Consider the following 12,045-nt stretch of genomic DNA (forward strand, 5'->3'; position numbering starts at 1 on the left):
ATGATCATGTAGATTTGGTAGCACAAGGTTTTAATTCCATAGTTGTAGATAGATAACCAGGCATGGAGGAGACTAGAGGATGCTAAGAAGGTGACACAAGATAATTTGATGTCCAAACTAGAGAGGTAGAGTGTTCACGTGCCAAAATAGTAAAGATAGAGTATAGTGACTTGTCAAGAAAGTGTCCAAGTTACTTACAACACTAGTGACTCAAGTCAAGAGCTAGGCAAGAATCCAAATAGCCAAATAGATAGAGCAAGTGAGATGACAAGTGAATAGCTTTCCCAACCCAAGAGTATAGTCTTGAAATCAAGGTAACTATTTTAGGAAAAGGATAACTAGCAAGAAAATATAGACCACGAAGACAAAAAGACCAAGAGCACTAAGACCAAAGAGCCACTTTAAGAATGTTTAAGCACTAGAGACATAAAAAATCAAAGCCAAATGATGAAACCCTCCTTGGTAAGAAACACAAGAAAAATGTTAAGACTTGATGCTTTGACTTGGTTGACAAAGTTTGACAATAGTTGATAGCATAACAAGTTTGATGTTCAAAAGCAATTTCTTTCTACGCAAGATAGTGACACATGGAGTAGTCTTCAAGAAATCAAGCAAGGGACAAAGCAACCTTGAATGATATAAGAATATGTGATGTTTCAAAAAAAAATTGTAAAACTATCATCATGTGTATGTTCTAAAGATTTCCATAGGTCTAGCACATTCGAGAACACATCAAGCAATATCTACCTAGAAGTCATGGTTAATTACTCAACAACTTGGCCCACACTTGATGCTCCTTCACCTCACACCAAGTGGTTTCTCACAAGAGATATTGACTTTGTCATGGAAGTGCCATAAGCACAACCAAGGGAACACATATGGTGAGTATAAAATCTTGGGGTGATCCGGGTAATCCACTAGGATCGATCCTTGCACCAAGAAGTTGAACAGCAAAATAGGGTAGCTACTAACTTAGGGTGTTAGAAAGGGTTTTCATTCATAGCACTCCTCTTGCTCTTGATATAGGACACCTCACCTTGTGATGAGTAACTAGTCTTGCTTCCACAAGAGTACCTTAATCATTCCTCCCTAGTGATCTCCTCATGGTCACAATCCCACATGAAATCACACTAGGTAAGACAAGTGCTATGTCTACCAAGGTTTTGTGTCCTTGATAGCCTTGAGATTATAGTGTGTTGGAATAGCTGGGTAATTTTCTTGTCCCCAGTTGGGTCATTCCTCTTAGGCTATCTGAGAGCAAGTCCTCTAAAGGATCCTAACTACCACAAAATGGATCCACTCTAAAGGGTTAAAATTTCTAATTCTTCTCAAGGGTGAAGAGCATACTCTCCTACCTTGATTGCTTTCCACAAAATTGCCAAGAAGATTGAATTATCCTCTTGCTTTCAAAATCCAAAGGTGGGTCAAGATTTCTGATTCACTACAAGGGTGTAGAGAATACTCTCCTATCACCAAGGAATTTCAATTGCAAGTTTAATGTGCCTACAAAAAAAATAAACAACTAGTAGATTCCACACATGAAATTAAAAAAATACAAGAAATTTTTCTTTTTATGCTTTGGGCAGCCTTGCAAATAATTGTTAGTAGCCCTTGTGCATTTGAAGCTTGGACATGCATTCTTTTTTAGCAATGAAAATGAGAAACTCCCTTCAAAGAAATCAAGGTTAGGGAATAACAACCAAGTAAGACCTGCAAAAAAAGTTTTTAGTTGCCTCAAAAATCCATGTCATCTTCCAACCAAGTGCATGCAAAGAAAGTGCAAGTTAATCACAAATGCTCTCATTTTTACTCTTTGATTTTGACTTAGTCAACAAGATTGGACCTGTTTGCTATGATTTTGAATCCAAAAATAGAAATGCAAAGAATAGACCCCTACTAAAAACTAGAGAGCTTTCCAAAAATGAAAGAAATTTTAAAAAACCTCTTCATTTGTGCCCTAGGGACCCATTTTTTCAAAACAAACTAGATTTATGAAATCTAGTTTTTGGGCCCTAATATAACCTCTAAATTCAAATTACAAAGAACAAATACCCTCTATAATTTAAGGAAATTTCTAAAAATGTAATTTTTTCTAAAAAGGAAGCTGATTTGTGACCAAAAATGACTTTTTATGAAAAAAAATAAAAATTCATAACTAACAAGAATCAAGTCAAAATGATTTGAAAATCAGACTGAGACATGTGTGATGCATCCCCAACTTGGGAAAAAAAATTCAGATCCGAAGTCAAATTATTTTGGGAGATATGATCAAATCTTTCAAAACTAGGGTTTTGGCCTTCAAACAAATCTACACAAAGGTCAGCCTTAAAACCAAAGTAAGAAACCTACAAAACCACTTGATTAGATCCAAGAAGTTTCTGTAAAAATCACAAATGATAATTTATCAAAATGCAAGAAAGAAAATGAAGCTATAAACTTAGTTCTAGCCCCATGGTAGGCACCAAAAATGTATGTACAAAAAGTTTCACACTTCTATAAACCATTATTCTTGAGAGAACTCATGGAAGAGGGAGTCTCAAGAGCCAACTTATAGCTCTCTATTTATGATGTGCAAAGGCTATGAGATGGTGGCTCTCAAATGAACCAAAATATGCAACCCTTGCAAGGTGCACCATAGAATGAGAGATTCAAAGAGTAGAGGTAAGAGTGCTAATATCCAAGAATCTAGAATAAAATGCAATGCAAATACAAGCCATTCTAAATGAAATGCAAGCTAACAAAGAGAAATAAGCTAAATAATAAATGAAACTAAGATAAAAATTGTGCCATAATGTAATTAGAATGAGAACTAAGCTAAAATGGAAAAATGTAAGAATACTCCAAGTCTTCAAAATTACCAAGAAAACCTGCAGTATAACAATAGCATGAGAGACTAAGATTTTTTTAAATGAGAAGAGAGCCCTCCCTTTTTAAAAAAAATATATGGTAGAGATTAAGAGGCAAGATGAATGTAATTGAGGGTGGAGTTTGAAAGTGGGAGTGATCCATGTGCACAAGCATCTCAACAAGTCACAATTAATGGTTAACTTTTGAGAGAGTTTGAAATTTGTGGAGGAGAATTAAAGTTATTTTAAAAGTAGAAGATTCCTCTGACATAGAAAAATGTGTATTCATGTGTAGACAAAAATGCCTTTTCTTTTATTTCTAAAATATGAATAATGCTTTATGTGTGCACACTTAGCATAAGAGATGAGTGAGAAATTTTATTTAATTAAAAGAGGGATATGTGCTTTTAATTAAATATGAACTTGGGCTAAAGTGGTCATACCATAGGTTATAATCAAATAAATAGATTTTTGAGGATTTGATAAAAAATAATCATTAGATAAATTATGGAAAAATGCTAGAAAGGGGGCTCATAGTCTACATGACCATTTTTAGTTACTAATTCACCCCTCCCCTCTTAGTAACCTATCTTATCCTGAATATTTCCAACAATTGGTATCAAAGCATTGTGGTTCTCAGGATAAAGTTTAACAACTTGAGCAAAGATCAAGGACAATGGAGATATTCAAACTAGACAAATCTATTGAAAATGAGAAGCTAGATCTAGAAATGGCCATGGCTCAACTCAAAGAAGAAAAGGAGAATCTTTCTCAATCTCTAAAAAGAAGGAAGGAACTTGCAAGACAAATGAATGATCATTAGTATGTTGAAGAAAAGATTGAAGACCTTTTACCATCAAGCAGCTCAAATGAAGCTAATGAAGCAATCAAGGAACTCCTAGCAAAGAATGGTTCTCTGCAGGAAGAAGTAAGAAAACTTAAAAGAGAACAAGAAATCCAATCCATCAGGCTATGTAAAGTTTTGGAACAGAGAAACAAAGAAAACGAAGACTTAGAGGTAAGAAATAATCAATCCCTTCAGCATGAAAATCTTTTAGGGAAACTATCTAATACAAATAAAGAAATTATGAATCTAAGATTTGAGAATGAAAGTTTGAGAAATGATTTAATCACTGAAAGACAAATCAATGCAAGCTTACAAAGTGATCTGAGATCTAAAAGACAAACCAATGAAAGTTTGGAAAATGACTTAATCACTGAAAACAAAATCAATGAGAGAATGATGAAATCTCAAGTAGACATGACTCAATTAAATCAGCAAAGTGAGCAAAACTTTCATAAACAAAAAGGTAAAGCCAGTCTTGGATATAAGGAAGAAGGTGAATCCTCTAGACAAGGTGCCCAAAGGAATCAAAGACCCACTTGCAATCACTGTAGCAAGATGGTAAATGTTTCAACTACAATCAGCATGGTCACAAAGCTAATGAATGCAAAGAAAAACCAAAATTTGAAGGCAAATGTCACAAATGCAAGAAACAAGGTCACAAAGCATCTGAATGTAAATCCAAATCACTCAATCCAGCTAAATAACTTGTCAAAGCAATCTTTGGATGGGACTACAATACTTGGTGCAGATGTCATTATTATGGAGAATATGGACAAGTTGGCAAAGACTATTCAAGGCATCACTTGAGGAAAAGAGACACAATAGTAAGATGTTATACATGTACAGAACTTGTCCATATAGCCAAGAATTGCATGAATACTGAAAAAATTGAATATGAAAAGAAAGCTAAAGCTGATAACATTCAAAGGCAGATGAGACAACAAAGGATTCCTAAATCTACCGAGCAAGACAGTTCAAATGATGGTCATGTCACTCAAGAAATGGGTGACTCCACCATTTCCAATTAAATTTAAGAGGAATCAAGAACTGCATCTTAAAGCCATATTTTAAGTAGTTCCAGAGTGAAAGGGTGCAAATGATCAAATCAATATTTTAGATACAAAGTTTAAAGAAAGGTTATCATTCACCATGTTGCATCTACCGAGCAAGGTTGGTTGAAGACCTCACCGAGCTAAGTTGGGAGTATCAAAGATTTTGTTCATCCACTGAGTTGCAAGGTTCTACAGAGTAGATCAATGATAGAATGGCAAGCATTATGTCATCTTAGCTACCTTCATACTGAGCATTAATGACAATATTTTTGTCAAAAGGGCAAAATTCAATTTCATTCTTCACTGTGACTAAAGAGCTAAGAGATTTCCAGTTGAATGACAGTGATTCTAAAGCGATTTGAAGCAAATTTCCTGCAAATAATTTTTTTGAAGAATTTATCATTCAGCAAGCAACAATGGCATCCACAAGCACTAGCAGCAGCAAGGCAAAAAGAGGTTTAAAAATGTTGGTAAAGAATATAGAATGGAAAGTTCCCAACTTCAAGATTGTTTCGATCGTTGCAAAATCACTCCACCCAAATGGACCTCAATCAAAAATACCACCCAAGGTACTTCTTATCAATGATATTCATACTCATTTCAAATGTTCTATTCAAGAAATTAGAAACCTAAAGATGGACAATGCCCTAGGTGAAATGAGTATAGATGGCTCTCTGAAACCCGAATTCAAGCATCTAGAAATCAAAGGCTTGACTCATATCTCACATATGCCTAGAAACTTCCAAACCAAATGGATTAAGTATATCTTGAGTCAAGTGCATAATGGTTAGTTTTGGTTGGAGCAACCCGTAGTGATAAAAAAGAAGATGATTCACAAAATCATGGGTCTCCCTATGCTCAGCAAAGCCAAAGCCACCAAAACCTTAGGTTAGGAAGAGCTACATAAACAAACCCTAGCCAAATGGGATGATAGAGGTTTAAAGGTCAACACTGTACCTGATGTTGAATTAAGATTTGGCATTCATATAATTGCATATAAATTATACAGTTCCAGTAGATTAAATAGTCTACCTTGTGAAGCTGTGGATTTGGCCCTCAAGGTTGTAAAGAAAAACCTTGAACTTGATCTGTCTAATGTATTACTAAAACAATTGAATAAAAATATGGATAGTATAAGGACTTTCAAAAATAAACCTTGTAAATTTGGTTCTCTATTAATATGTTTATTTTTCTATGCACAAAAATTCTTTCCATCCAAAGGAATGGTCATATGGAGAAAAGACATTCCAAATTTGTATCAAATAAATGAGTTTGTAGCAGAGATGGGTGAGAATTTTGATAGCATCATGGACAACTATTTTGAAGATTTCAAGGAGAGAATGAATAACAAGTTCAAGATTCCTCCTAAGCTTGTTGAAGATTATAAGGATGATGTATGCTTTATGGTCGACTGTGACAAGGTATACATTCAGGCAGTCAGACCCTGATTTGCATGGGTGAAACCTCTTCCCTATGAGGTAAATATTGATGAAACCAGAGACATCATAGAAGCACTAGTAAATGAGCTAGTAGACCCAAGGCAATAAATTTTTGGAAACTATGATGAAGCTAAGGCCAAAATTGAGCTTGAAATCAAGCTACCATAGGCCATAAGAAAGGGCAAGAGAAAAATAGCTAAATTGAAAACTACAACTAGTCCTCTTATGCTCACCAAAGGAAAAGTTGAAGATGAAGAAGGTGAAGAAGAAGGAGGAGAAGAAGAAAAAGAAGAAGAAGAATCTATAGAAGAACAACCAAAGAAGAAAGGTAAGGTAATCATTACCAAACCTAAGAAGAAGCCTACTATAGTATTCACAAGAAGGACAAGGAAAGGTAAGCAGGAACCTATATTGGTCAAGCATGCACCTACATTCGAGCAAAGGCTTAAACAATTGGAAGAAGGAGTTGGCATCACAAATTTCAAGGCATTGAAATTTGAAACAAGAATAGATGCTGAGAAAATGTAGATAGAGGAACTAGTAATAAGTAAGATGGGTAAATGGAAATACTCCCCAAACTAGATTGCCCCTCAAATCTCAAAGGAACTATTGGAGAGATTGCAACTGAGATGGGAGTCAACAACCCAAACAATAAAAGACATCTATGAGAAATCTCTAAAGAATCTGAGACCAAGTCTCACTGGAGTAGAAGTAAAGACTAAAATGAAAAATCATGAAGGTAAAATGATGATCAGACTCCACACCTGTTTGATTTTGATCAAAGACATTGAGCATGTTATAAATGATGCTACAAACATGTGGAAAAATATCTATCATCTGCATAAGCCCAGTGAAGACCCAATGGAAATCAAAGATGATGACAGTAGTGAGGGTGAAAATTTTGATAGCACTCCATCCATCGCAGTCTCACCAGGAGAGCTACATGCATTAATGGAAGAAGGAAAAGAGGAAGAAGCTGAAGAGGAAGATAAGGAGGAAGATGATCCAGTGAAAATTGTAGCAGCAATTATTGCATCCCTTCCTCACTCTCCACCTAAAACTATCACATCATCAAGGTTGGAGTTAGCTTCAACAAGTTTGATATCATCCACATCAGATTTAACATCTGCACCTACCACATCACAGTTCCAGGTATCCTCAATGGAAGTGTATACCACTTCATCTATCAAGCTACAACCCTCTTCTTCAGCTACCAAGCCAGCCTCCTCAGCTCCATCATCTTCAGTCGGTATAGTAGTAAGTTTCACAATTTTGTCAGCTACATTAGCACCAATTTTTGCACCAGTTAGTCTTCCCATTATAAATATCCTAGCTTGTTCTATGATTTTGTCTACATTATCTGCATCTACTTCAAATCTAGTTAGATCAGATACTGCATTACCGAGTGTACCACTAACTTTGGGAAGTACTCAACTTTTTGATTCGGTAAATACTCCTATTGGCACTCAACCCTTAAGTATCCCAATTTTCACTACTAGTCCTTCCATATCCACTATTGTGTCCACTCCCAAGGTCAAACCAGTCATCACAGAAGCCAAACAAAAGCAACCATTAAGACTTCTACTCATTGGAAAAGAAATTCCTGAGGATATTGACCTAGACACAAAAATAGTGATTCCTAAAACTGACTACAAAAATGCTACCATTGAAGAAATGAGGTATGCTAGTCAACTAATTGAGATGAAGGCTACACAAAAGTAGTTAAGGTTTGAAAGGGATAAGGAATATAGAATAATTGAGAATGCCTAGAATATTATTACAGAAGCTATAGGTGTTGAAGTAGATTCTACTCAACACATTTTGATTCAGTTAGAAGAGGCTATAAATAAATTCAATGAGGACACCACTGGTCAGGACAAACTAATTAAAAAGGTGGAAAAGAAATTTGATAATAAGGTGCTTGAGCACATTGCTCAACATATTGCAATAAAACAAGTAGAATTGACCACAATTTTGGTCAATCTTGAAAATTCTTTCAATAATGTAACTTCATTTTTTGCCAAACTCTGTGATGTTACCAAATACACCAAGGAGATCAAAGAAAAAATAAATAAAATTAATGAGGATATGAAGGTCAGTGCCCAAAAGCTCCAATTTGACCCCAGTTCAAGTTCATCCCATCATCTCAGAATCAATTTTTCGTCAAAAAAGTAGGTAGGACTGCTGAGAGAGGAAGCAAGGATCAGATCTACATTGATTGACATTCAGAATATGATTCTTCCTATCATGGACACAATGCAGAAACACATTGTCTGCTCCAAAACATTGATCCATGACAACAATTTTTTAGTTGCAAATCACATGATTCAACTTTCAGCTGAAGTTCAAATAGCACTTTCCACTTGCACAATTTTGCAAGAAAATTGGGATAAGACCTTGGCTCTTATTCTCAAGGTACATTCTGAGTTTATCTCTCATTTTGGTGTTTCTATGTAAATACATACTGATTACTTTGGCATTATTACCAAAAAGGGGGAGAATATATGTAAATAAGGAAGCCATATGTAAAGATAGAGATACTTGTAAATACTATGTGCATATTGTATGGGGGAGATATATGTAAATCAGCACAACAAATTTTGCACATAAGTTTTGACTCATAAGTGTTTTTGTCACTAATACCAAAGGGGGAGATTGTTGGAATTATGATATATTTGTCATTAGTGCAAACACTTATTCAATTTTGAATGCTTATTGAGCTCATCACTTAGTCTACAGTTCACACCGAGTATTTAGTAGTTATCTTACAAGCTTGACAGGTAAATAATTTTCACCAAGCTTTCCAGCGAATACTGACTGAATGGGCAGTTCAGCAGTGTTTACCGAGTGAAGAAGGTAAACGAAGTTCAGAAATGTTTACTGAGTGAAGAAGGTAAATAAAGTTTAGCAGTGTTTACCAAGTGAAGAAGGTAAACAAAAGAATCAGTGTTTACCGAGTGAAGAAGGTAAACAAGACTCTGTGTTCACCGAGCATAGCAAGGTAAACAAAGAAGATAGTTTCTACCGAGTGACACTATATCTACCGAGTTACCTGTGGTTATCGAGTTCAAAACTATGTCAAGTGATTAGTATGGACTGATCCTTCACTTCTACTGAGTGCATGACAATGCCAAGTAATGTAATGGATGTCGAGTATCAGAAGGTCATCGAGTTAGTTCAGTGAACCCAAGTTTTCTACTATCTGGCTGACTCAGTAATATTTTGTTCACTTATGTTTTGGCCAACCTTGTAGTTGTAAATATTAGAATGGTATATATGTAATGTATGATATCATTTGTAGGATGGCATGGTATATATGAAAAAAAAAGATATTAATGTAAAAATATATTGCTATATTTTGATAAAAGTGAAAGCGAATCAGCAGCAGGGTAAAAGGGATTCAGCAAGGTCAGCATAGGAGCAGAAAAGTTATATCTATCACATCAAGTGATCAATGCAAAAAAGATCTTATCAAAAAATAGTTGTGAGTAGATCCACTACTTCATCCTAATAGGTGAATCAATTTCTAAATCCTTTAATAGGGTAGACTTAACAATCTTTTGTAAATCTCCTAACAGAGTGCATACTTCAGTGTATGTTTGTAAATCCTCTAACAAGGTGGATCTAGCAGTCCTACTTGCTCCTAATAGGGTAGATCATTAGAAGTGATCATTGTAAGCATTAACAAGCCAAATTTATACCATAGTATTGAAGTTTTGTGGGTATCATCCCCACCCCAGTTTTACTTTCTAATTGGAAGGTTTTTGGGTCACCAAATCTTTGTGTACATGTGCAATGAATTCTTGTTCTTTCAGTTATGTAGTAGATCAAATGAATGAATGGTAAATGATTAATATGCTTAATTGATTTAAAGTTTTATAAGTTATTGATTCACCCCTCCCCTCTCAGTAACCTATCTTATCCTGAATATTTCCAACAATTGGTATCAAAGCATTGTGGTTCTTAGGATAAAGTTTGACAGCTTGAGCAAAGATCAAGGATAATGGAGATATTCAAACTTAACAAATCTATTGAAAATGAGAAGCTGGATCTAGAAATGGCCATGGCTCAACTCAAAGAAGCAAAGGAGCATATTTCTCAATCTCTAAAAAGAAGGAAGGAAATTGCAAGACAAATGAATGATCATCAATATGTTGAAGAAAAGATTGAAGACTTGGATTCTATGAGTTTGGAATACTTGGATGTCGGCTTAGAGCTCCCTATCCACAGAGTGCAAGAGAGTATGTTTCAAGAATGAGAGGGCTCCCAACTAAGCCTTAGAGATACTCTTCTTGCTAGTAAACCATGCAATGGGAGGTTCCAAAGATGAGATGCAAAAATAAAAATATCCACAAGGAGTTCCTCAAGGATGCAATGCAAGTATAAAGACTAAGCTACATGGATATGGAAAATGCAGCTATTCTAAGAAATGATGATGAGTGTTACAATCCAACTATTATGCTATGTGAGCTAGATTATAGTAAAGAAAACTAAGATATAAAGTAACTATGCTAACATGTCATATGATCTTAAGCTAAATGTGATGGAATGAGAGAATGAAGGAAAGAAATGGAATTTCTCCTCAAAGCTCTAAAGAAATTTGTCAGAAAACCTATAGCATAACAATATTAAAATGGTGGATGGATTGAGGGGGAAAACTCTCTCTTTCAAATTCATATAGATAATAGAGATCAAGGTCTGGATGATGGATGATCAATGGTAGAGTTTGAAAAGAGGAGTGATCCATGTAAACACACAAGTCAACCAATAGAATATAAGTTGACTTCTCATATGAGACAAAAGTCACAAAGCCTTTTCTTTTAATTTGAAAATTAGAAAAGGACATTATGTGTACACTTTAAGTGGGTTAGAAGAATGGATTATTTTATTTAATTAAAAGGGGACATGTTATTTTAATCAAATAATGAACTTAGGATAGCATAGTCAAACTATAGGTTTTAATCAAATTAATTTATTATTAGCAATTTGGTCTAGGTAAATGATTGATTAAATTAGCCAAAATGTTGAGAAGGGGGCTAATAGTCTAGATGACCATTTTTAGGTGACTATAATAGCAATAGAGGAGTTGAATAAATCGTTAAAAAGAAGGAAGGAGATGGAAATTTAACAAAATGATACACAATATCAAGAAGAAGACATTGAAGATCTACTTGATGATGGAAATTCTAGTGAAAGTGATGTAGTAATGGAAGATCTATTGGAGAGGAATAACACACTGAATGAAGAGATGAGAGGACTAAAGAAAGAACATGAAGTAAAATTAGTTATATTATGTGGAGTGATCAAATAGAAAAAGAAAGCTAAAGAAGATAAGATAGTGATTAATGAAGACAAGAGACAAATGGTCACAAGACTTAAAGAAAGAGCATGAAGTATAATCCGTTAGATTGTGTGAAGTGACTAAATAGAAAAAGAAAGTTGAAGAAGATAAGATAATGACTAATGAAGACAAGAGAAAAATGGCCACAATACTTTATGAAAGGACATTTGATGTGTAGAAAACCACACAAGAAATTTGTTATGCTCAACTAACTACTTAGTACAAATAAAGACTTAAATAGGAAAAATGTGGAGATTGCAAATCTAAGATTAGAGAATGGTCATTTGAGGAATGAATTAAAATCTAAAAAGGAATTAATTGAAAGGTTGAATAACCCAAAGAAGTTGTGAGATACCATGAAGAGCTGATGAGATCATAGAGAAGGCCTAATGACACATCTAGACTAGGTTATACCAAGAATCTATCATCTACCGAGGAAGGAGAGTTGTCAAAAAGTGGAGAATGGAGGAATGAAAAGCCAAAGAATAACAAACCTACATGTTATCATTGTGGAGAACCA

This window comes from Cupressus sempervirens, chromosome 9, assembly GCF_028749045.1.
Source record: "Cupressus sempervirens isolate cs-2001-9-10 chromosome 9, ASM2874904v1, whole genome shotgun sequence".
Classification (NCBI taxonomy): domain Eukaryota; kingdom Viridiplantae; phylum Streptophyta; class Pinopsida; order Cupressales; family Cupressaceae; genus Cupressus; species Cupressus sempervirens.